We start from the raw sequence: 26,026 nt of genomic DNA, 5'->3' as shown, positions 1-26,026 counted from the left end.
GTTAGCTGAGATCGTGCCACTGCACTCCAGCCTGAGCGACAAGGCGAGACTCTACCTCAAAAAAAAAAAAAAAAATGTATTTCCCACTTTAAATTAGCTAATTGGCACTCTAGTTTCTAAATCGACCCTGAGCCATACTTAGGTGTTTGTTATTATTATGGCTATTACTTCTCTGCGTTCCAGAAGATACATGTAACAAAGTGTCCCCAAAGTCCATACAAGGGTAGTTCTGTGTGTGGTATGCCTGGCATTCCTGGGCATGTGGGAGGACTGTATCATTAGCTCCCCTTTCCAGACACCTGCACCTCTTAATTAGGGTACCAACAAACAACCAGACTCCAGGGCTCCTGGCCTGAACCCAAATCCACACTCACCATTCCCCAGGCACCAACTTGCATTCTCAGATTTGGTTCTGGGTTTGTGTACAAGTTGAGTATAAATAATTTTGTCAAGGTATCTTCATATTTTGTTTGCATTTTTAAATTCTGGTTCAGAAAGGGAGTAGAGAAAGGAGAAAAAAGAGAAATATAGGTAGGGATGATATATGGCTGATGATTTTATGATATAGACTCGGTTTTTAAAAATTCTGTTTGCCTTGTTCACCACAATGGCACTAGGACTTAGTAGAGTAACACATAACAGGCACTCAAGAAATATTTGTCAATTATTCATTGATTAATTAGTTATTCATTAGCTATCACTCAACTATTAATTAATTAGTTATTAATTAATCTAGTTAGGGAAACAGGATGGATATACTTAAATACAATCAAATCAAATCAAGTCAGTAAATGATAAAGAGAAAATGAGAGTCTGACCTCACTTCTTGGATTACAAGTTGTCCGAGAAAGGGAGTGAACTGGGTGCTGGGATTTTGGAGGCGGCTTTCATGTAGGTCTGGAGCCAGAGTGGGCAAATGTGAAGCGGGAGAAGCACGAAGACTGAAGTCACTGAGGCAGGAGGTGCACTACACGATGTGGAGCCGGTGCCAAGGAGATTAGAGAGGGAGAGAGAAGTTTGTGCAGGGAATTGTAGGAAAGGCAAGCAGAGGGACGATTATCGATTCCCCTAAAATGCTCAGCCAAGCCTCAACTTTATTGTACTGGTAGTAAGATGATATTGAAGGTGTCTGAGCAAGTGCATTAATTCACAATGCAAACAAAGTTCAGGCCGGGCACAATGGCTCACGCCTCTGATCCCAGCACTTTGGGTGGCCAAGGTGGGCGGATCACGAGGTCTGGAGTTTGAGAGCAGCCTGGCCAACATGGTGAAACCCCGTCTCTACTAAAAATACAAAAATTAGTTGGGTGTGGTGGCGCACGCCTGTAATCCCAGTTATTTTAGGCAGGATAATTGCTTAAACCCGAGGACAGAGGTTGCAGTGAGCTGAGATTGCACCACTACACTCCAGCCTGGACGACAGAGCAAGACTCCATCTCGGAAAAAAAAAAAAGAAAGAAAAGTTGAGGGTAGAAATGTGCATTTTATTTGTTATCACAAGAGCTAATTGTTAACAACATGAGAACAAATGAGATTGTTTTAAAAACCCTAATAAGATAGGAATTACCTCTTCCTTCTTGGTTGCCTGATATAACCCCCACTGCACAGAATTTTTGTGGAAAACCTGCCCAGCTCTACTGCACTTATGCGATTCCATGTACATCTGCCAGCAAAAGGCGAGCCTCTTTTACAAGAAGGGCAGGTACAGTGTCTTATGCAGTATCAATGTATTCCCAGGTGATCTCGTTTGAATATTTGTCCCCACCCAAATCTCATGTTGAATTGTAATCTGCAGTATTGGAGGTGGGGCCTGGTAGGAGGTGATTGGTTCATGGGGATGGATTTCTCATGAATGGTTTAGCACCATCTTGTTGGTGCTGTCTTCAAAGGTGATTGGATCGTGGGGATGGATTTCTCATGAATGAGTTAGCATCATCTTCTTGGTGCTGCCCTGAAAGGTGATTGGATCATGGGGATGGATTTCTCAAGAATGATTTAGCACCATCTTCTTGGTGCTGTCCTCAGGAGAGTGAGTGAGTTCTCACAATATCTGGCTGTTTAAAAGTGTATGGAACCTCTCTCTCTCTCTCTCTCTCTCTCTCTAGCTAGCTCCTATTTTCGCCATATGAAGCACCTACTCCTGCTTTGCCTTCCATCATGACTGAAAGCTTCCTGAAGCTTCACCAGAAGCTGGGCAGGTGCCAGTACCATGCTTCCTATAAAGCCTGTAGAACCATGAGCCCCTTAAACCTCTTTTCTTTTCTTTCTTTTCTTTTTTTTTTTTTTTGAGAGGGAGTCTCACTCTGTCGCTGGAGTGCAGTAGCACTATCTTGGCTCACTGCAACCTCCACCTCCTGGGTTCAACCAATTCTCCCACCTCAGCCTCACATGTAGCTGGGACTACAGGCCAACACACCCAGCTAATTCTTGTACTTTTAGTAGAGATGTGGTTTCACCATGTTGGCCAGGCTAGTCTCAAACTCCTGACCTCAGGTGATCCACCCACCTCAGCCTCCCAAAGTGCTGGGAGTCATGAACCACCGCACCCGGCCTCCTCTTTTCTTTATAAATTGCCCAGTCTCAGGTATTTTTAGCAATGTTAGAATGGCCTAATACATCAGGACTGAGAAAAGTTTTGGTACAGAGAAGCGACTTCATAAATGCTTATTGGGTGTGAGTAAATGAGCAGTTAGTTCGCAAAGCAACTTCATAGGCATTTTATTTCATTTAATTCTTACTTCTGCCCTGTGAAGTAGGTATTTGTTTCTAGGAGAGAGATCAGGCCTGAACCTGGAAGGATGCCCGTATTTAGGGAAAAGAAAGCACGAGTAGGAAACACCAAGAGGCCAGAGAGATAGGACGCTGTGCTAGACACGTGTCAGGAGCCATCAAAGACAAAGAGAGAAGCAAGAGGAGTTAGGGAGCATGGCAGGCACACAGGGAGGGAGGAAGGGAGGCTGGAGACAAAATGGCTGTGGATCGAGAGGTGAGGTCATGGACGAAGAACAGGGAGGAGCTGCTTCATAAACTAATCATTTGGAGAAATTTGACAGTAAGGAAAGAGAAGAGTGGAGCTAAAAGAAACAAGAGTCAGTCAAAGGTATTTTCCCCCCAACCCTTGGACATGTTTATAGACAGAGAGGAGGGAGCAACAGAGAGATGAAAGAGCACGAAGCAACGTGAGGTGAGATGAAGCTAAAAGGCCCAGTGAGGGTTCAGAAAGGGGCGAGGCCGTGAAGCTGTAAAGATATTTCAGTTCTCCCTCGTGCACTCTGTGTGTGTGTGTGCGCGCGCACGTGTGTGACATAGATCCATCAAACCTCCAGCAGAGCTTGATCAGTGGTTAGATGCATCATCTATATCACACAGTCAGTTTGCTTAATCCAAACAGCCATTTCTCCCCAGTTATCACCAGACTCAGCAATCTCTTTAAAAATATTTTTCCGATCTTAAAAATAGTCTATCCCCCAAGAGAAAGCTCTAGCTTCTTGCCTCTCAGATGACAGTCAGCTAGGCCAAAGCTACAGAACCTCACCCAAAATAGATCAAATATTTTAAATGTTTTCTTATTTGCGCCCCTCACAAGTATGCCTGCAATGCAAAGCCAATTGTAAGACTGGCTTTTAAGTTTTTTTCTGAAATGAGTGAAAGGCGTGTTTTCTGGTTAGGAGGGGAGGCCAGGCCTCACCAAATAGTCTTGGTTGGATTTCAAACAGGCTTCCTTGAGCATGAACGGGAAGAGGAAACGTGCACGGCTGGGTAAGCACATGCAGACGTGCAGAGCCAAATGGTCTCTCTCAGGACTTGCCATCCTGGAGTCCATCTCCTGTGCCTGTCAGAGCTTCCCCATTAGAACAGCAGTTCTCTAGAGGCACACACCGTGTCTCTGATTATATCAAAGTGACAGTGACAAGATTATAACAGGGACAGAACCTAACACTAAGCCTTGCAGGTAACAGATGCTGAGATGTTGAGTGAATAAATGAATGAATGAACAAATAACAGCTGAGAAAAATCTAGCCACAGCTTTGTGTGACTCAGATACCCATTGGAGATTGGGAGAAATTTCTGGAAACTGGAATCTTTCTCTAAGGTTAGAGCAAATCCAACAGCAATGAATATGGGTGGACTGGGAAGGGTGGAACATGGAGACATCCAGTCATCCTCTATAACTCAAGAAATAAGGAGACAGAGGCTTCCTATAGGGAGGCTGAGGGGATGGCCAGTCCTGTTCCATGGAAGTGAGAAGCAGTACCATTTATCTCAGGAGCTCCTTCATCCACACTGGGTCTTCTCTGATCATGCCCTCTTTCATTTTGTCAAGTCGTCAGCCTTATCCTGGACCATCAGTGCCCTTCGTCTTCCACCCGCCGCTCCAGGAGACTGGCCCTATCAAAGTGGGTCAGTGCAGGCTCTCATTTCATCTGCACCCTTCTCATAAAGCAGGTGGCACTTAGTGCTGAGCAGGTGCTAAGCAGGCTGTGGCTTAAGTTATTACTCCTTAAAGAGTGACTATTGATGTTATGGTGTCAAAGCCTTTGTACAAATGTGTGACTAAGCTGAGGACCTCACAGTCAGGGCAGGTTCATTCTCCTGCTAGTTGGGTTGGCCCCAAGTGAGCTGCTCTGTTGGCCTGAGGACAAAGAAGCACAGTGGCTTTTCCTGATGTCACAGGAACATCCGAGAAGTAATCTAGAGGACCAGATTACCAGTGCTCTGGGGGGAGAATGTCTCATTTATATTGCAATTTTGTTAAAAAAACAAAACAACAAAAAGCTTAAGAATAATACAACAAACACCTGTGTACATGCTCTGCAGTGTTAACAGATGTATTTTTTTCCATAATTGCTTAAGATCCTCTTTTATACATTGCTGATACATTTTAAATTTCTTAATTTCAAGACCATTCCCCTCTCTCCCTCCTTATGGCCAACAACTATCTTAAATTTGATGTGGTTCTAGTCCGTTCTCATATGCATTCTTAAATGATACATACAAATGGAATAATTTCAATTGCAACCTGCTTCTTTTCTCCCACCCAATATGCTTTTGAGTTTCAGGTACATTTAGGTCATTCATTTTAGCTATTAGGTATAATACGCCATCCAATACCATATATAATATGGCATTAGCTATTATATATTTTTATAATTATACATATATTTATATAATTAGGTATTTAGCTATTATGTTATAGATCATGGTTTCTGTAGCCTCTCCCCTGACAATTGCTGTTGGAGCATTTTTAACAATGTTTTTAGTGCTGCAGACAATGCTCGAATGAGCTTCCTTTGACATATCTCTTGGCTTAAGAGTGTGAGGGCGTCCCAAGAGGATATGCCTATAAATGGGATTACAGAATATAGATGGGCATACTGAAAGTCACTAGATATTGTCAAATCACTCAACAAAGTGAATGCACCAATCTACTTTCTTATCCAAAATGTATAATAATTTGTTTCTGTACCTCATCAACAACATTTAGTTTTGCATGATTAAACTTTTTTTCTTTACCAATCTGGTTGTCATTGTTTTAACTTGCATTTTTTTATTACTAATGAAGTTGAACATCATTTCAAGGCTTTTGACCTTTGCAGTGTTCTCCTAAGTGGATTGTTTATCCTATGCCTATTTTTTATTGGGTTTTCTCTTACTCTCTCTCTCTCTCTCTCTCTCTGTGTGTGTGTGTTTGTGTGTGTGTGTGTGTGTGTGTATCAGTTGATTTGTAGGCATTCCCTGATAGTCTACATTTTTTTTTTTTAAGATGGAGTCTTGCTCTGTTGCCCAGACTGGAGTGTAGAGTGCGGTGGTATGATCTTGGCTCACTGCAACCTCCGCCTCCCGGGTTCAAGCAATTCTCCTGCCTCAACCTCCTGAGTAGCTGGGATTATAGGCATGCGCCAACATGCCTGCTAATGTTTGTGAATGAACAAATAACATCACAGCGTTGTAGAGGCAGCGTTTCACCATGTTGGCCAGGCTGGTCTCGAACTCCTGACCTCAGGTGATCTGCCTGCCTCGGCCTCCCAAAGTACTGGGATTGCAGGTGTGAGCCACCATACCCGGCCGATAGTCTAGATTCTAATTCTTTGTTTTAAACATTGAAAATTTTCTCTTGGCTTGTCTTTTCCTTTTGTATGTGGTGGCTTTTTTTGAACAGAAATGTTTACATCTTGATGTAACCAAATTTTTTTCTTTAGTTTAATTCTTACTTAATATTTATAAATATTAGTTAACTTTTTCTTTGTAAAAAGAAAAAATGCTCTCAAACCTCAGTGGCTTACAACAGCAAACATTTGTTTCTCGCTCCCGTCACATGAGGCCTGGGAAATAGCAGCTCTGCTGGTGTTGGCTGGACTCACCGGCCCAGCCCAGCTCCATGTGTCTTCTCGTTCTAGAAACCAAACTGCAGAGCAGCCACTATCTGGGGAGGATTCGTTTCCTGTGCTGCTATTACAAATTACCACAAACTGGGTGACTTAGAACAATACACATTTCTTTTCTCACAGTTCTGGAGGCCAGGAGTACAAAATCAAGGTGTCAAAAGGGTCGTTAGCATTTTCTGGGGCCCTGAAGGAGACTATACCCCACGCCTCCCTCCTAGCATCTGGGGGTCACTGGCAAGCCTCAGCATTCTTTGGCTTGTAGGTGTGCCGCTTCCATCCCTGCCCCTGTATTCACCCACTCTGCTCCTCCGTGTCTTCTGCATCTCAAATATCCCTGTCTTTTTCTTATAAGGTCACTTGTGGTTGGATTTCGGGCCCACCTGGACAATCCAGTATGGGTTTGTGTTGAGATCCTTAATTATATATACAAAGATCCTATTTGCAAATAAGGTCCTATATGTTTGGATGAACATATTGTTGGGGGGGCACTGCTCAACCCACTGCATGGGGTATGCTGTTATCATGGCAAAGGGCAGGTGCTAAAGGCAAAAGCAAACATGTGACACCTCTTTAAGCCTCGGCCATGGACAGGCATGCCATCACCTCTGGCCACATTGTACTGCTCAAGGCAAACCAAATGGTCAAGTCCACCTACTTAGAGTGCTGCAAGGAATTCCATTAAAAGAGGAAGTGAATTGGGTAACAATAACCCAATCTATCACAAGTTACATTGTTTGAAAAGTTAAATAATACTATATGACTTTTAACAAAAGCAGGAATCCTCCACACCACCCCTTCCTTCAACTGCTTCTTTCCCTAAGCAATGGCTCTCAGCTCCTTCTCAGCCTCCTTTTCTGGGCTGTAAATGTTGGGGTGTTAGCTCCCACATCTCTGCTCTTTTCTGCCTGCACTCCCTCAGGTAACTCACTCCTGGTTTTAAATCCTATCTAAAAACTGAGGATTCGCAAATGTGCATCCCAAGACTCAATCCCTTTTCTGAACACCAGATTTGCATATGATGCTGCCTCCCCTCACTCACACTGGATGCCTGGTGGTCATCTTAACATGCCTGAAACGTGTCTAATATGATTTCCACCCCTCCCTGCAAATGTCCATCTCCCTCAGAGGTGCCCATTCTATTCAATAGCACTCCCATTCACTCCATTATTCAGACCATAACCAGCGACACTCTTGATTCCTCTCTTTTTCTCACAGCCCTCATCTAAACCACCAGTGAATCTCCATGTCTTAGAATTCAGTGCTCTCTCAGCTCCTAACAGCACCTCTCGCCTTGGAGGGGGCAATCACCTCCTGTTTCCGCCTCTGACAATCTTGCCCCTGTTCTAGATAAGGTAGCCACAGTGATTTTTTTTCTTTCCTGGCTCAAAATCTTCCAGTGAGCTTCCATCTTAGAACAAGCCCCACAGTCCTTACCATGGCTAGAAGCCTCTGGATGATGGATCTGGCCATTGGCTCTCCCTCCTCCCCAAGTCCCGTGGGCTCACTGCTATTTCTTTAATATGCATTTGCTGTCCTGCCTTCTGGAAGGCTTTTCCTTCATGTAGTCTCATGGCTTGTTCCTTCGCTTTATTCGCATCTCTGTTGAAAACCTTCTTCAGAAAAGACTTCCCTGTTTCTCTCTATTCCTTTCCTCCTTCTTATTTTTTTTATAGCACTTACCACTGCCTGACATTATATATTCATGTATTAGCTAATGTGTTTATCTGCCTCCCTCCATCAAAATGTGTCTTGTTCACAACATCTAGAACAGGCCCTGGCATGTGGTAGAAACTCAGTAAATATTTGTTCAGTGAGTGAATCAAAGAATACATGAACAATTTTTTTTTTTTTTTGAGACAGGGTCTCACTCAGTCACTCAGGTTGGAGTGCAGTGGTGCACACATGACTCCCTGTAGCTTCGACCTCCCAGGCTCAGGTGATCCTCTCACCTCACCTACCAAGGAGCTGGGAATACAGGCGTGCACCACCACGCCTGGCTCATTTTTTACATTTTTTGTAGAGATGGGGTTTCAGCATGTTTTCCAGGCTGGCCTCAAACTCCTGCCTAAGCTTCCCAAAATACTGGGATTATAGGAGCAAGCCACTGTGCCCAGCGTTACTGTTTTTTTGGCATTTGTTTCCACAAGCCTAAACAATATACTAATTCTGCTATTTATTACATCTTCAATAGTAGACACTATCTATGATTTCTTGCTGAACAAAAATGAAGGTTTGGCTCTCTTCCCCACTATCATCCTACTAACACGGTCTTGCCTGCTATCCTCTGAATCTAATTACATCATCTTTGTTTTGGTAAAAATCAATGTGCAATATTTACATTCTTATGATTGTGGTAAATTTTTCTTACAGTTGAACTATATGGTTTCCAATGATTACTTTTCCTTTCCTGTACAAATTTTTTTTTTTTAAATTATAATGACCTCAATCTTCCATTTACTTATTTTCTATGTACTTATTGCAAGTGCTTTTGCCAAGAATACATTGAATAATCTATCTACCTCACTTTTCCTTAAAACATTCCTCCTGGCATCCACTGCTCCAATATCTAATGGTTGCTTTCTTAACGAGCCATACAGCTATTGTCCTGGGATTTTCTTTTACTATCATGGGACTCTTTCATCTCTATCCTGGGTTTGCATTCTCTATTTCCTGATTTTTGTCCTCCTCCTTGGCTTCTAATTTTCACTCGAAAGTATTATTCCCCCTTTGGGTGAAGCATATAACCTTGGAACGTAATAATTTCAGAATGAAATATGTTTTCATTCACTGTATTGGCCCATTAGGCCCTTTGGATCTGAAACTTGTGTCCTTTAGTTTTCAGAAGTCTTATTTTATTATCTCCTTTGATAATTTTCTTCTTACTATTTTTTTCTGTCCTCTTTTTTATGTACACTCAGGTGTAATTATGTACTGTTTTTATCTTTTATCTTTTCTAATCCAGCTTGCGTTTTTCTTCATTTTTCTGTAAGATTTTTCTGAACTTTTTTTTTTTTTTTTTGAGATGGACTCTCGCTCTGTCGCCCAGGCTAGAGTGCAGTGACCGGATCTCAGCTCACTGCAAGCTCTCCCTCCCAGGTTTACGCCATTCTCCTGCCTCAGCCTCCCGAGTAGCTGGGACTATAGGTGCCCACCACCTCGCCCGGCTAGTTTTTTGTATTTCTTTTTTTAGTAGAGACGGGGTTTCACCGTGTTAGCCAGGATGGTCTCGATCTCCTGACCTCGTGATCCACCCGTCTCGGCCTGGGATTACAGGCTTGAGCCACCGCGCTCGGCTGAACTTTTTTTTTTAAAGACAAGATCTACCTCTGTTGCCCAAGCTGGGGTGCATGACACAATCATGGCTCACTGCAGCCTCCACCTCCTGGGCTTAAGCTATCCTCCCACCTCAGCCTCCCTAGGGCTGGAACTACAGGCACGTGCCACCATGCTTAGCTAATTTTTGTATTTTTCATAGAGACAGGGTTTCGCCCTGTTGCCCAGGTTGGTCTTGAACTCCTAGGCTCCTTCTTCTCAGCCTCCCAAAGGGCTGGGATTACAGGCATGAACCACCATGCCCAGTTGATTTTTCTAAACCTTATCTTGCATTTCTTGAGTTGAATTTTTGTAAATTTCTGCCATCATACTTTTCATATACAAGTGTTCTTTTCTGTTCTCTGAAAGTGCCTTTTAAAAGCATGATTTTCTTGTTTCATGGATACAATATCTTCTCTTATCTCACTGAGAACTGTAATTGTAGTTTTCTCCAAGTTTTCTTCCATTTCCTACCCAACCTTTCTTCTGTGTGTGTGTGTGTGTGTGTGTGTGTGTTTCTGTTTGTTATAATCTCTCTTTCCTCTTTCCTTAATGTGGTGCTCATATTTAAGAGTGAGGTAGGCCGGGTGCGGTGGCTCACGCCTGTAACCCAGCACTTTGGGAGACCCAGGCAGGTAGATCACGAGGTCAGGAGATTGAGACCAGCCTGGCCAACATGGGGAAAACCCGTCTCTACTAAAAAATACGAAAATTAGCCGGGTGTGGTGGTAGGTGACTAATCCCAGCTACTCGGGAGGCTGAGGCAGGAGAATTGGTTGAACCCAGGAGATGGAGGTTGCAGTGAGCTGACATGGTGCCACTGCAGTCCAACCTGGGTGACAGAGTGAGACTCCCTCAAAAAAAAAAAAATGAGGTCCTAAGTAGCCAATTGGAAGTTGCTGCAAATGGGTTACTAAAGGGCACTGGACAATGTCTCAAATATCTGTGAGTTTAGGTCTTTTTTTTTTTTTTTTTTTTTTTGAGACGGAGTCTCGCTCTGTTGCCCAGGCTGGAGTGCAGTGGCCGGATCTCAGCTCACTGCAAGCTCCGCCTCCGGGTTTACGCCATTCTCTCGCCTCAGCCTCCCGAGTAGCTGGGACTACAGGCGCCCGCCATCTCGCCCGGCTAATTTTTTGTATATTTTAGTAGAGACGGGGTTTCACCGTGTTAGCCAGGATGGTCTCGATCTCCTGACCTCGTGATCCGCCCGTCTCGGCCTCCCAAAGTGCTGGGATTACAGGCTTGAGCCACCGCGCCCGGCCTAGGTCTTTTTTCCATGAGCATGCTAGTTTCTCTGGAATGGAATCCTTCAATTTCCTGTCTGTGGGATACAAACCTGATTGCTGGTGTCCTGGGAGCCCTGCAGGGTGAGGCGATTGGAGATGTTCAGTGTTCAATGAGTTGGCTTTCATTTAAACATTTATTTTCAGCATTCAGCCTCTTCCCTGTTCACTGCTTCACCTGGTTCCTCTGAGTCCAGCACTTCAAAGAAGAATCAGAATAAACTTCCAGTTTTCTGTTTGGTTGAGAGAGAGATGCTCACCTGGTTGTGTGGGGTAGAGGATGCTATCTGGACTTCCAACTATTCCTTACCCAGACTTTCAACAAATCTGTTTTCTGCTCTACCGCCTGTCCTCAGAGGTTCCCAGGGCTTCCACATCCCGAATTTGTCCTCATTCTGAGGCTTGAATCAGCGTCTTTCTTGCTGGCATCCTAATTCACAGGACCAGATTTCAGTTTCTCAGCTCTATTGAGTCAATTTCCAGCCATCAGTCCACTTTCCATAGTCCAAAATTTGGCTGACATCTGGACTCACACTGATACCTTTCAGGTACTCTTTGTCATGTAGGATTTATTTATGATTTTTTATTTCTTTACTGTCATTCTGGAGAGGTTTGGGGAAGCAGAAATAAATGAATGTTCTTATTTGATCTGCCGTGTTTAACCATATCCTCAAATTTATCAGTCTTTTCATTTGTTAATTCTGTTTTTTTATGTTATATAACCTATGATAAAAAAATTCACCTTCAATTTTTTCTAATCATTTCTAAGTTTGTTTTTATGTAACCTAGTTTATCATAGTGTGTAGTAGAAACTTTGAATCTAAATTTTCTGTTTCCACAAAATTGATTGTAACCCTGCCATTAATAGAGTAATCCACCCTTTTCTTCCTTATTTGTAATACCTCCTCTATTATTAAAAAAAAAAATCATATATGCTTGGGTCTATTTCTAGGCTTTCTGCTTTATCCTATTGATCTATTTGTTTAGTCTTGTGTGAATAGGCACTTATCTTAATTAGAATTTCTCTATAGAAAACCTCTTTGCCTATTTTTAGGTCTTTACTTTTAAAATATTTACTATTGTTTTGTCAAGTTCTACAAAATACGTCTTTTGGAGATTTTAATCAGAAAAATGAATGCATGGATTACTTCGAGGAGAATGTATATCTTTACAACTTCCAGGTTTTCCACTCATGAAGATGACATATTTCACCATTTGGTCACGGTTTTCATGCCCTTGACTCAAGTTTTATAACTTTCTTGCACATATTTTATTACATTTATTCCCAGGTAATGAACACTTTTTGTTATTATGAATAGCATCTTTTTCCATTATATTTAAAAATTAGAGGTGGCTGATTACAGAAACTCTAGGTTTTTGCATCTTGACCTTAATTCCAACAATCTTGCTAAGCTCTTCTATTACTTCCAATATATTTGTAGATCCTCTTGAATTCTCTACACAGATAATCATATAGCAAACAAAGACATTTATTTCTCTTTCTAATCCCAGTGGCTATTTTTTTCTATTTATTTGTCTTGGTTAGGTATCTAGCACATTTTTTTAGTTGTAGAAGAGAGAGTAGTTACTTTATATACTTTCCATTATAATCAATGAGAATGCTTTTAACATTTTATCATTAAGCATGACGTTTGCTGTAGATTTCTGGTAAATGCCTCTCCGTTATGTTTAAAAAGATTCTGTTTCTAGTTTTCCAAGAGATTTTTTTTCTAAAGTGATTACTAAGTTTACCAAGTATCATTCACCTATTGAGACAATCTTTCTCTTTTCTTTTTTCTACTTCTCTTATTTATTTTATTTTACTTTTAAACTGCTAATGTTATACATTATATCAGTGGATTTTCAGATTTTAAACCATCTCCGGATTGGTCTTATCTATTTTTTCCACACTGTTGGATTCAACTACTGATTTTTTCATCTGCGTTCATAAGTGCACTTAATCCAAATTCTCTATTATGTTTGGTACTTTTGTGTCCAATTTTGATATCAAGATTCTACCAGTCTGCTTTTATCATTTGATAAACCTGGGTGTTGGCAAAGGTTTTATTTGACTGAAAGAATCTGGCAAGGGGTGTTCTGCTGCCTTTTACAATTTTCAAATCTTCTTTTCTATTGAATAAAGTAGACATTTTAAGCTAGATGGAGGTATATTTTTCATGACTAAATGAAGTAACTAATTTTGAAATAAAAAACGGCCTGTTTTTACTTTTCCCAAGTTGACATGCAAGCAAAATATAATTTCTTGCTACTGATCTACATGATAGCAAACACTCAGTTGTAACTAAAAAAATACAAAGAATTGTCCAGATATTTTCAAATGTCTTTTTAGATGTATTATGGTTTGATTAGGTAGATCTAACCTATGATAGATAAGCAGTCCTGTATCTGGGATGATCCAATTGGGAAATATATTTCACAGAAACTTCCTGTATAAATCTCGTGTATTTTTAGGGCTGTTTACAAATGACCTCTGGAAAAAGTAAACACTATGAAAGTAAAGTTTCCCATGGCAGAGATTCAGCAACATGTATCTTTTTTTTTCTTTTTATTCCCCTTCCTTTCTTTTTAAATTCTTGATTGTTTAAAAAAAAGTAGAAGGCAAAGAAAGAAGAATTTTTCAATATCATGGCATACACTACATGAAATTTGTTAAATTTTTCTTCAAACTATATAGTTCCTCCATGATAAGTGTATTTCAAATCCATAAAATAGATTGTGTGGTCACTCATCCACTATACCCTAAATATGAGATATCCAGAATTTATCTAGGGAAACATACTATTTTTTTAATCAAAAGACATAACCCAAAAATACTTAGCCATTTATCTTCTAAAAACCATGCAAAATGCAGGTCCCTGCTGTGTTTCCTGTTGATAATATTTTCCCCATTTGTAGCACAACTTTTCTTTCCTCTGGGAAGCTGGTATTTATTTTATTCATAGATTGCAAAATTATACCCTGATGCTGTTTCACCAAAGGGCATTATTTATACAAGCAGGGAGAGTGTGGTTTAGGATATAATCAGCAGCGGTAATGGAAAATAGCACTTTCCAACAGGCCTCACTGAGTTATAGAGGATGCCACCTGGAGACCATGCACCCGGAACTTCTCTGGACATAGGTCATGTCTTTGCACAGACATCACTGATTTTGCTGTTTTCTGAACTCCCTGATGTCGCCCTACAATATGTTCAAGCCCAGCAGTTTACCAGACTATGTAGTATTCTATCTTTCCTCCCTGTCTAGATATGGGATGTCCCCATCAACAAAACTGGCTGTGTTCCAAAAATTTATTTCTAAATCATTTATCTGGGATCAGAAGACATTTTCCCACAGGAACAATTTTATAAACAGTGATGTTCCACAAATGCCTGCTTGTGCCACAGTGTACCTGAAATGCAACATTGACTATACGATTCCTACCAACCATTATTTATTCTTTTCTCTGGGAACGTGCATTCCTAGTTCTATGTTGGGATGCCTGAGGCTCATCTCTCCCTCTGCCTGGGAGTCTCGGCTATAGCTTTTTTGGGCTGTGCAGCAGTAGCAGTCAGGAAGAGGCGAGGGAAGCAAGCTTCCCAAGAAAGAGATGAGTGTAGAGAGTTGATATGGATGCCTCTGGGTAACTCGTTAATTCTGGAAAGCTGAAGAAAGAAACTGACAGTGTGAATTAGTTACTTCCTAACTGTTCTAAAAGAGGCACAAAGGGCAGGGACATTTTCATAAACTGAGATCATTTCTAAGTCACATCTTCAAAATAGGGAAGGGCATATAGTAAAACCTCACATTTTTAAAGACCAACCTCTGGACTTGTAATTAACCAGGAAAAAATATTGTGAAACTTCTTGGTCAGTGATGAAACAGTCCAAACATACAACAATGAGACATAGATCTTGCACCTATACCCAGGCCTGACAAATAGTAAGTGCTCCAAAAAAGGGATTTTCACTTTTAATTAAGTACTAATTGAGTGAATTCTATATTGAAAACGACAAGACTGTGTGTGGGCCAGTTACCTTCATTCTCTTTAGCATCTCCTAATTCTGATCCTCTTACAGCACACGTCCTAACAATGAAGGGTTGGTGAGAGCACTTTCAAGAAGCCACCTGAACATTATGTCACCTCTGCAGGATATATGCATCTGTCTACCCCAGCCCAAAGCAGGTGGTGCGTCTCTTCATGCCCTCTCTGATGTGCATCAATTTCTAGGAATTTCTAGTACTATCTCCACATTGCCAAATCTGAGGAAACAAAAGAGATAAGGAGAGGAAAGTGAAGTCAGTGAGGATATCCAAGCCTGTAGGACCTTAGGTTTATTCTGGCCAGTATTACCTGCTAAAAAAGACCTAAGTTTTTGTTTTCCCTTGGGTCACTTGTTTTTATAACACATGCCGACATATTTTGGGGAGTTGTGCCTCTTTCAGGCTAGAATTTAGTCTGCACAGCAGACCCAGGTCCTGTCTCCTTTAGGTTTTAGAATTGCATAACAATTTAAACTCATTTTGTACGTACAAGTACTTTGAAAAGAAATACACTATTAAGACTCTCTCTGGTAAGAAGCCTTCCCCACCCCCACGCCCAATAAACTGATCTGTTAACTTTTTGTTTCAGAGACTGTGCTTTCTTTTTATTGCTGCATTCGTGTTCTACAAGACAGCCTCTCCAAGATTAACATTTCTTATGATTGTTCCTGACAATGGATTCACTTCCAGAGGCCCTGCTAAGGATAACCAAAAAAGGGCATGGAGCAGGCTGGTTTTGGCAGCCTGCACGCAGTTTCAGAGCTTTTTAGGTCCTGGGTTTTCTGATGAGTGATTTCCTGAGCATGCCTAGGGAATGACAGGCATCTCCACAGGCAGGCTGGATCCACCTTGGCTGGTGTGTCGTCATTGGCTGCCTATTAGAAAAACGACAGGACAATGCATACCACCGCCTGCCGACTGTAAACATAGGGGATATGTGTTCACTTAGCATGGACTTCTGGGAGGGGCCAAGGAAGGGCGGTCTGGAGTTCTATTGAATAGAGCAGTGTGTATTCGGCTGCCTGCCTGCCTGCTTGCTCTCTGGCTGTGCTCCTGCTTAAAGAAATCAGTCCTTCCTTTCCGACTTAGTCCTCGGGAAGAAGTTTCAGCCTACGAGGTAAGGCACAGAAGGCTTTCTTTTTTTCCTTCTAGAGAGAATCTGGGGACTTTCTCCGGTTTTCAGTCAACATTCCTGGCTAAGGTAGCTGGAGATGCAAGAATGTTCGAGGCAATAAACCATGCAAACTCTGGAGCCTGACTGGACTTCCCTGCCATACGGATATTCCCGGAAGGCAAACAGGATGAGATTTCAAGTTTTGTTTTTAGAGTTGGGACAAGAAGAGCGACCATATAGAGACTTACATTTAGGGAGCACTGGCAACTTTGATTAGGATAGCCTTTTGTTTTGGACAGCCATATGAGATTATACCTGATATCCAAAGGCCAGTGTTAGCAAGTCTACTGCACCAGACTGCTCACACAGTCTCTTCTGCATCTTTTATTGCTAAAGATTTAAAGTGGTTTTGCTTTAAAAAAAAAAAAAAACCAACAATTCTTTAGGTTGATGAGAAGCCAAAAGGAATGATTTTTTAACCAAAGGCATTTGCGTTATAGTCTGCTGCCAGTATTTAAAACTAGACTTCCAGAGTTGCAAGGAAATAAGATCAGCGATGGAGAGATCACTAGCACCTAGCACTGGTTGGGTTAATGTCACTGATGGGATATTTGCTAAGACAGAAGATGCCTAGGCTGGTCTGTTTCCTATAAAACCTAATAACAAGAGAATGCATGTGCTAGTGGGTGTGTTTTGAGAAAGCACATTTAACATCCTACCAAACTATTTTTTTAAGAAATCTTATTTTCTGTTTGAAAGTGTGCCTGAGTGTGTCTAGATAATCTGAAGAGATGTCGATTGGAAATGCGGTTTAGAAAGGCAAGAGGCAGTCCTTTATATCGAGATAGACATATTTGGGTGTCTGAAACAGTAGTACAAGGCAGTTAGTTGGTAGGAGCCTGGAATTCCTTTTAGAAAGAGCTGATTGTAAGCGGTGGGGGAATTTTAGTGCTGTGGCAATACATGGTCAAAAAAAGTGGATGAGAACAAAGTGCTTGGTATTTATAGATCCCTTCTGTTAACAGGACTATGCAGATGGACTTGTAAACTGAAAATCCTTCTAATGTGTTTGCCAAAACCCGACATATACAGCTAGAACTTGAGTGAAGACTAGATGCTATATGGCAAGCAGGGTAAATCTGATGATTTTTTAATAGTGCTGGCTATGAAAGACTACCAGCTGCAAATGACTGATTCAACTGGATTTTATTCCATGGAATGCGGTGATTTGGGGTTGAGATTCATTAAATAACCTTTTCCCTTTGTATTTAGAAGTTTGGGGATAATTTTCTTGGGAACGCCTCTTTCTCCTTCTAGAAGTGATATATGAGAACCAAATTCCCTGTGAATTTCCTTCCCTGGAACAGTTCTGAGTAAGTGTGAGAGAAAAGCTGCAGGCGAAAGCTATAGTTTAATTACTGTCCTTCCCTCGAAGAGATCAAGTTCCAAACTATTTTCACAGTGTTTTTAATGTCAATCAAAATATGGAGAGCAATTTTTCTTTTAACTGTTCTCTAAACCATGAAGGGAATGCAGTTTGGAAGGAAATCTATAATCTTGGGATTTGAGGATAAATTCCATTTTGAAACCAACATCTCAGAATCCCTGAAAGTTCAAAATGCGCTATGACCACTGTCTCCGGATCCCCCATCCCCCTCTCTTGGGCTCCCCACCCCCAACAACCATAAAGACACTTTAGGTTTTTCAAAGTAACACTTTAGGTGTTCTGCTGTATAGGTAGAGATAGAGAGAGAGGATTTGAGTTTATGCTGAATTTTAGGCAGTTCTTTGTGCTACTTCCTTCCTGTTGAATGTTACCTAGAACATATTTCCCCACATAGTGAGGTCAAAGGAGCACAATGAAAGCACAGTAACTTTCATTTCAGAAATATAATCGCAAAATTTCAGAACAAAAAGTCACTAAGAGTTGAGCCTAGGACACACAAGGAATGTATGTACAATGGGTTGATCCATAAGTAAAGCGCAGGGTTGTTTCAAATATTCAAAGCAAATAGAATGTGTAATTTCAATCATTCCAATCAAAATATTTCCTTAAGTAAATACACAATTCTTATATTAAAGTTAGGAGAAGAAGAACCAGGCTCAAACTGCAGCTTAAAGGATTTTACATGAGATACATGAAAGCATTTCCTGACAGTAAGGCAACTGCCTTATTATTAGCATTATTAACAATTCTAATTGGCTCCTGTGACTGGTCTGAGAATCTCCTCCTCTTAGGTAGATAGAGTAAGTTTGTCCTATGGTCAGCCATAGAAAGTTCCAGAATCTAGCCCAAGTATTCTCTGTTCTAATAATTAAAATGCACCTCAGCGGGCATTTTTGTAGAAACACCTGTAATTTTCTCCATTTGCCATTTTCATGATAGCGTGATTACTAGTTAGTCATTCCTTAGCAAGACACAAAAGTGACTTAGAGATGGGCATGAAAAGAGATTTGCTAGTTTCCCATTTCCTGTAGTCTATCACATGTCTCAGAAATGTGGTCGGGGGACAGGAAAAATGCTGATAGAGTGGTATGCAAATAGCATGGTAGGACTAAGGAGGAGATTAGAAAGATGCTGCCAAAGAATTTTCAGACTTCAAAAGGGGATTTTCTGCGTAAGTTCTCTTAGAGCCTGAGAAGATACCATTAGCTCCTTACTGAAAGTTCTTCATCTATCAGGGTAATCCAAGTTTGCTATTGGAGAGATGCCCATAAGTCCTGAGTAGAAGGGTAGCTTAAATAGATACTTTTGGCAGAGGCTTAACTTATGAGAACCGCTACAAAATCTCAGTTTTAGTATTGGTTCCTCTAGTTAAGTAACCCTGACCTTTGAGGAAATCATCAGCTTTTGACTTCATCTTGGAGTGCAGAATGGACATTGGTCATGCTTCTCCTATGTCCCATAGTGGTTAAGATGTCCAAATGAGACGAAGCTCTTTGCCCCCTCTTCCTTGCAGATTCTATACCTTGAACTGCCTATCATTTGAGTCCTCCGGATATTATGCTCCTCTTAGCTGGGATCCTCCACTTCTTACCTAGTATCCCTAATGATCTCTTCCTTTCTCATATTTGAGGACCCTTGAGTGGTATCTTCTCGCTCCTAATTCTTTCTAGAGCCCTGAGCCATGTCCAGTGAATACTGATCTATCCCAATGTTGTCTGAATTTTTACTTTAATGATCACAGACCAAGAGGACACAAATATAAGGAAGTGGAATAAGATGGGCCATCAGCGGTACAAGGCAATATCCAGGAACCAGGAAATCCAAAGATCCACTTGAGCAGAAGACCAGTGAGAAAGTGCTGACAACATAAAGGCCTTAGTAAATGAGGCAGCTTCTCTACCTCTAGCCAAAAGCATGGAATGAATCCCAGCACGTCATGCCTGGGCCTTGTAGGAAGGGCAAGGAAGGCAGGAACACCTGGCTGTGGTTCCTGTTGGTATTGAAACCAGACTGCTCCTCGGAGCTCGCCTCTCACCTCTTTGCCTCTGTCTTTAGTGCTCCCAGCTGTAACTGGACCCTGGTTGCATCCCTAACTTCCTTACCCCCAGGCCTCCACCTCTAGCCTCTTCCCCAACTCCCCCATCCCCGTGCCGGATAGGGAACTTTCTTGATCCAACATTGACTATTTGCAGGGACCAGCTCTAAGATTAGGCCCAGAGCACAGAAGAACACTCTAGCACAGATGCGTTCTAGCTAGGGAAAGCCACTCACAGAAACAGAGGAGATGTCAGAGCATGTTTTGTGGTAAGGACCCACTCTACTTCTCATCCCAAACTCACAACTGGCAGGCTGTGGGTAAGGCTGTGGGAAGGGGGCAGGGGGGAAAGTATGACCTGGGCTGTGAGGGAGGGGTGATGAGGTTGTTCCCTGTGTTGTTCTTCCCTGTGTTGTTGCTATGGAAACCTTTGAGAATCTGATAAAAACTGTGAACCCTTAAGTTCCCTTTGTAAACCCACCCTTCATGATTGACAGGTGAGAGACCTTTGAGCTGGGGCATGTAAGATGGGGAGTGGGGTCAGGTGTGGATTCCCATAGAAGACAAGGCTGGATGGGATCAGAACACAAGTGGAGGTGTCCATTTTTGTTTCCCAGATCTGGAAGGAAGAAAAGAGGGGGTAAATACACAGATGTATAGGCGGAGATTGCCTCATATGGCCTCCATTTCAAAGAAAAGAAGATCATTTCTAGAAAAGAAGCAGTTTTCTATGGGGAGCTCTTGGGGGCTAGAGAAATCCAGGAATGGCTGCTATTAAGTGCACATGAAAAGAACACCAAGAAGTTAATAAAAGGCTTGCTAAGCAGCAGTGAGGGAATAGTTGAAGGAAAATACATTTTTAAAAAATTTTAGTAAATTGGGCACTCATTTCAGTGCGTGGCTTTTCTTTGAAAATGTATGTATACGTATAAATGATGTATAACTTGAGGATAAATTGCTTTGTGATGGTATCCTGAGGCTTCTGGCATTGTTTTGTGAATACTCCATGAAAGCACTTGACTAAAAGGGAACAACCTCACTCGGAGATAAACATATTAAGTAGGAATATATAATTAGTTCCTTGTGACACCCACATATAACATTCCTCATCACTTGTCTCAAGATGTATTGCTGAGGAACCAGGCTGACTTCACTTTGTGCTAAAGACCAGCAGGACCAAGGCAAAGTGCCCAAGAGGCCCAAGGACCAATTGGCATCAAAGATACTAGTTCCACTGGGGTCAGGAGGACCAGTCTAAGCCAGAATGGATATAAGTTACAAAAATGGGCTAAGTTGCACATGACAGCCAGGTGAGTAAAGAATCAGAAGTCAGGCAGAACTTAGCGAAGCAGTGTATGGATTAATAAGGTGAAGTCTGGGGGAGCACGTGGCCCAGTGTTAAGAAGAAATAGACCTCTGTGTGAGCAAACTTTGGTAGCTCAAGTAAAGGGCCAGGATTATAAGACATAGATTAACGAAGGGGTGTGATCACAGGGATATCCAAGAGCAGAAGCCCAAACAGGACCAGGGCCCAAAGAGAGTAGAGTTAGAGTCAAGGTGGGTGAGAGGATCCCAGCAGCGGTCCATGGATGTTTACTCCATCCCTTTCCACTAGTGTGACTCAGCTCAGTGCACGTGTCTGCCTCTTTCTGTTGTTCTATCAACTGGAAAATTTCTTCTGTGCTTCTAGGTCCAGTCCTGAGAGAGGAAGTCTGATTGGTTCAGGCAAAGACTATTGTCTATGGCAAATCCTTTAGTAGGAGGAGGACATCAAAGGCACAGGCATGCCTACGGATGAATGACTCTAATCCAGGCAGTGGTCACCCCTGGGCAAAGAAGAGCTCAATGGGTAATTTTAGTTAGAAGAGAAATTGAGCATGGAAGGCAAATTAGCTGAAATGTCCAACAGCTCTCAATGGGAATCATTTGGATTTTCAGGTGAATAAATTCCTAGAGAGGCAAACACCCAATGAATGATTACACAGTTCTTGATGATCACTGTGACATGACCCAGTGAGCCAGTGTTAAGGGAGATTAATCTGGAAGTTTGCACCACTGACAACTGAAAGGATAAGAATCATCTATCTCAGAAAGATTTTGGGAAAAAACATTCTGGATATTATTGTTGGCAAGAAACTTCATATGAACCTTCCATGTAATATGGCTCCCTTCAAATGAAAGCAGTCTTGAAGATTTAATGTGTAATGATTTAACAATTTTAATAAATAAAAACAAGCACAATTCAATGTAAACCACAATACATAATAAGGTGAATGCATAAAAGCTGGTGCACTCTTAATCACTGGAAGTTTCAGATCTAAGCATTATTTGCAATGTAATTTTTAATCCATTGAGCACCCATCATTGGTGTTTGTCAAGTAGAGTAAAAAATCCCCTGAGTTCTGCACAGTTCAGATCCCAAATGGGACTCCGTGCTCTGTTCTGGGCTCATTTTTCAGAAAGACACGGACACATATGCATTCTAGGGTGAGCATCAAAGGCTGGAGGGAGTCAGGAGGCAAAATATATGCAGAACAGATAAGGGATCTAGAGCTGTTTATCCCAAAGAAAAGAAAATGAGGAGGCCATATAAATATCTTCTAATATTTGGGGTACTTTTATACGAACATGGGAGAAGGCATTTGTGTTCCTCAAGGCAGCAGAACAGCATTGAATATATAAATTCATAGAATTTTTAAGCTGGGCAAGACCTTAGGAGCTCATTTAGTCCAAGGAGTACATATAATTTTTCATCTGTATGCCAGCTCCAACCAACTGGCATGTTAAGAAGGATTCTGAGGATGAGTCTAAGCTCAGAGGGGAGGGGAAAATGTGGTCACTGATAGTGTTATCTGTTGTGGAAGAAAAGGGCCATGTCTACTCAAGTACCATGTTTTAGTCTTCATTAATGTGGTCTGTAGGTTTTTAACCTCTGGGTGGTGGATCCCTGGGAGGTCACAAAGTCATTGCAAGAGGTAAACAAATCTGTATATGCAGCAAGTGCTTTTGGCAAGCTGCTGTGAGTAAATAATACATCTTACATCATATGTGCTACTATTTTTTAAATTATATACCTACATTATAATGATAAAATGCTAATTTATTTAAAAGAGTTATTGAAGTCATAGTAGTTTTTGGTTTTGTGTTTTATAAATGAGTGGACTTAAAACATATAATTATGTTATACGTGGGAAGGTTGGGACAGGAAATTTGGGATCTTAAGTAGAAATTCTTTTTAAAAGAGGAACCCGTGATCTACTTTTTATTCTCCAAAGCCTAGCCACACCAAGTAAAATTATATATGTATTTGTAGGTTTCTTTGATTAATGTCCGCCCTGTCTTATTGATCTGTCAGATACATAAGGGCAGAGAACCTCTATTTTTTTTTTTCATTCATACAATACCAGTGCGTGGCACAAGGCAGAATCAGAATAAATATTTGTTGAATGAAAGAACTAACCAAGTAACTTGACCAAAGTCATCCAGTTAATTCGTGATGAGATAGTTCCAAAACACACAGCTCCTAAGTTCCAAGCAGTTAACCTTTTCAAGATACCACATTACTTCCCCTGATAGTAAGAGAGCATATTTTAACAGTTAGCAAATTTAGGTTATACAATGCAGCCCAATCTGCCTATATACCCGTGGATCTTAACCAGTATCTTAATCAGAATCAACTGTAGAGCCTTTTGAAAATACACATCCCTGAGACCTATCCTCTGGAGATTCTGATTCAGTAGGTCTAGAAGGGGGTCCAGGCACCTGTAGTTTGTAAAAGCTCCCTGGTGACTCTGATAAAACATCCTGGCTCAGAAACAGTTCTGTGTACCTATCGTTAAAATAATTGATAGTAGATGTATGTAGTTTCTTATTCCTCAGAAGCCTATGTCTTTAGTTTTGAATAATTTCTTTCTAAAAATTATAGTTGCATATGCCAAATAATCGGTTTGGCCAGAAAAGCAAAACCTTAATTTTGCTTTTTTTTTTTCGGTTTAAGCACAAAGTTATCAACCCCGTAAGGTCAAACTTTTCTGATGAGATTTCCAGCATTTGCTTTTGTAAAGCACTGGAAATGTGGCAAGAATAAAATTTGTCATGCTATTTCCCACTTCCTTTTCCAGCCATCATTACTAAGGGAAATTTAGGCTTAGGGGGAGGGGTGAATCTAGGAGAAAAAAAATTTAAGCATTTCTGTTCTTAGGAGGTTTTGAGCACATATTTCGCTTCCTAGGAAAAGCTAAAGATGTTTTTCTCTGTTTCCACTTTGTGGTGAGGATGCGCAAATCCTAAGGAGGGGAGAAGCTTCCTCCACCTCCACCCTCACCCCTACATCTTCTCTAGGGCCGGAGTCATCACAGTCCCTGGTTTAGATGCTTCCCTGGGTGGCCCTTTTGAAAGTATGTGGACCCTAAGAGACAGGAGACTTTGAGTGCATGGATGGGGGATAATTTGCTTTTGCAGAAGGACAGAAAATGTATCTCTAGGTTCTTCCTTTATTCAGCAGTTAGGAATTACATACTCCGTATTGCACAGAAGAATCTACCATAGTCAGAGCACTGACTGCATGAATTATATTCACTAATGATTGGAGAGCCAAAAGTTTCTCTGTAAGAGTGACCTGATCTGGTAAGAATGTCAAAATTGTTACTATATTTGTACCCATGCTCTTTGGTTTAGAGGGTAGGTGCTTCCGTGTGTACACGGAGGCAGAGCTTGTTGGAGAAGAGCAGCTAAAAAGGAATTAGATTAGAATCCACCTCTGTACAATGACATCATCTGGACTCGGTCTCCTTCATCTCTAACACTGTCCCCACTTTCTCTGCACCCCAAACTCATACTGGCTTCCAAAAGCTGATTGTTAAACTTTCGAGAATTTTGAGAGCCAGTTGTAAAACACAGCCATTATAAAAACTAAATCATATAAGCTTACAATTAAACACATTGTATGAAAAGCCAAGATAATAAATACTCAAAATTCTTCCTAATTATTTTACTATGTTTCACTATTACCTATTCTCTTGAGATTAGTTACATCTATTGTGGCTATATGGTGGAAATACTGTATAAAATGCTGTGCAACTGAGCTTTTCTTCCCAATTCTTCATTCAGTGATGTCATATTCAGAACTTGAAATTGACCATAATGGAAGTAATTACACCACAGAAATCAGCCCATGCTACAAAGCAGACTCCCCTCCCCCTCACCCAAGAACTTGTTGCTAAACATTGACTAGCACGGCACTGATCCTAAGGGATGCAGTGGTAAAATTAGCTCTGCTTTGGAGAGCCCATCGGAATACCTCTGTCGTTCAGTTACATGCATATTCATAATGTATGCTTATGATTGCATATTTGTTTGTTTGCTTGCTTATTTATTTATTCTGCTCCCAGAACATAAGCACTATGAAAGCAGAGACTTTGTCTGCCTTTTTCAGTGCTGTGATTTGATCCTAAAAATGTGCTGTTTCCTGCATATAGTATTAATAAATGAGTTAAATGAGGGAAAGAAATAAACGTCAGGTTGGTAGTGGTAGCTCACACCTGTAGTCCCAGCACTTTGGGTGGCCAAAGCAGGCAGATTGCTTGAGTGCAAGGGTTCGAGACCAGCTTAAGTGAAATGGTGAAACCCTGTCTGTACAAAAAATACAAAAATTAGCTGGGCATGGTGGTGTGCACCTGCAGTCCCAGCTACTTGGGAGGCTAAGGTGAGAGGATCACATGAGCTTGGGAGGTTAAGGCTGTAGTGAGTTGAGACTGCACCAATGCACGCCACCCTGGATGACAGAGTGAGACCCTGTCTCAGAAAAAAATAAAAAGTAAAAAAAAAAGCCTATAATTTCTTCCTTAAAGATACCTGAAGCCAATCAATGTTCATGTTGGAGCTCATTAATTTCTAGTGAATTGTATCATTGCTCAGTGTTTAGAACAGTGCCTGGCACATGCTAAGCAGTGTATAGATTTTTGTTAGGAAAAATAAAATAAGTTATCTTCATAACAGCTAATTTTACAGATGAAGAAACTGAGTTACAATTAGATTAAGTAATACAGGTAAGGTCCCACAGCTAGTAAGTAGCTGGGTCAGGATCTAAACCCGGGATAATCTGGAGGCATTGCCCACCTTCTTCACCACCATGCTATGCTGCTTCTTGCTAATTACTCCACGTGACTGAGACTCCTCTTTTGTTTGTAGTTCTAGAAAGAATTGCGATCTATTTGAGAACAAACTTTGGAGTCAGGAGAACTTGAGTTTGAATCTCAAATTCACCACTTTGCAAAAATGGGGATGATTTCTCCTCCATTTTGTAGTTGTCACAACTGCTAGAAATAATATCTCAAAACTGCTTTGTATGTACGTGATAGACACTAAATTACAAATGGTCAGTTATTGGTTGTGATTTCCTGTGGAG

At 41.2% G+C, this 26,026-nt stretch overlaps 1 protein-coding gene across 6 annotated transcripts in view; it reads left to right on the top strand.

The window, feature by feature from the left end:
* Positions 1–26,026, top strand: part of CALD1 (caldesmon 1) — a 236,683-nt gene that overhangs the window by 20,239 nt on the left and 190,418 nt on the right. For 4 of the 6 annotated variants that reach the window (XM_033194675.1, XM_033194674.1, XM_033194672.1 and 1 more), the window contains exon 1: positions 15,814–16,141. The exons of the other annotated variants lie outside the window; for them this stretch is intronic. The gene's annotated coding sequence lies outside the window, so the exon portion shown is untranslated. Of the gene's footprint in view, positions 1–15,813; positions 16,142–26,026 lie in introns of those variants that run through there. 6 annotated transcript variants of the gene reach the window in all.

This window comes from Trachypithecus francoisi, unplaced genomic scaffold (assembly GCF_009764315.1).
Source record: "Trachypithecus francoisi isolate TF-2019V2 unplaced genomic scaffold, Tfra_2.0 Lachesis_group4, whole genome shotgun sequence".
NCBI lineage: Eukaryota > Metazoa > Chordata > Mammalia > Primates > Cercopithecidae > Trachypithecus > Trachypithecus francoisi.
This window is presented reverse-complemented; position numbering and strand designations above follow the sequence as displayed.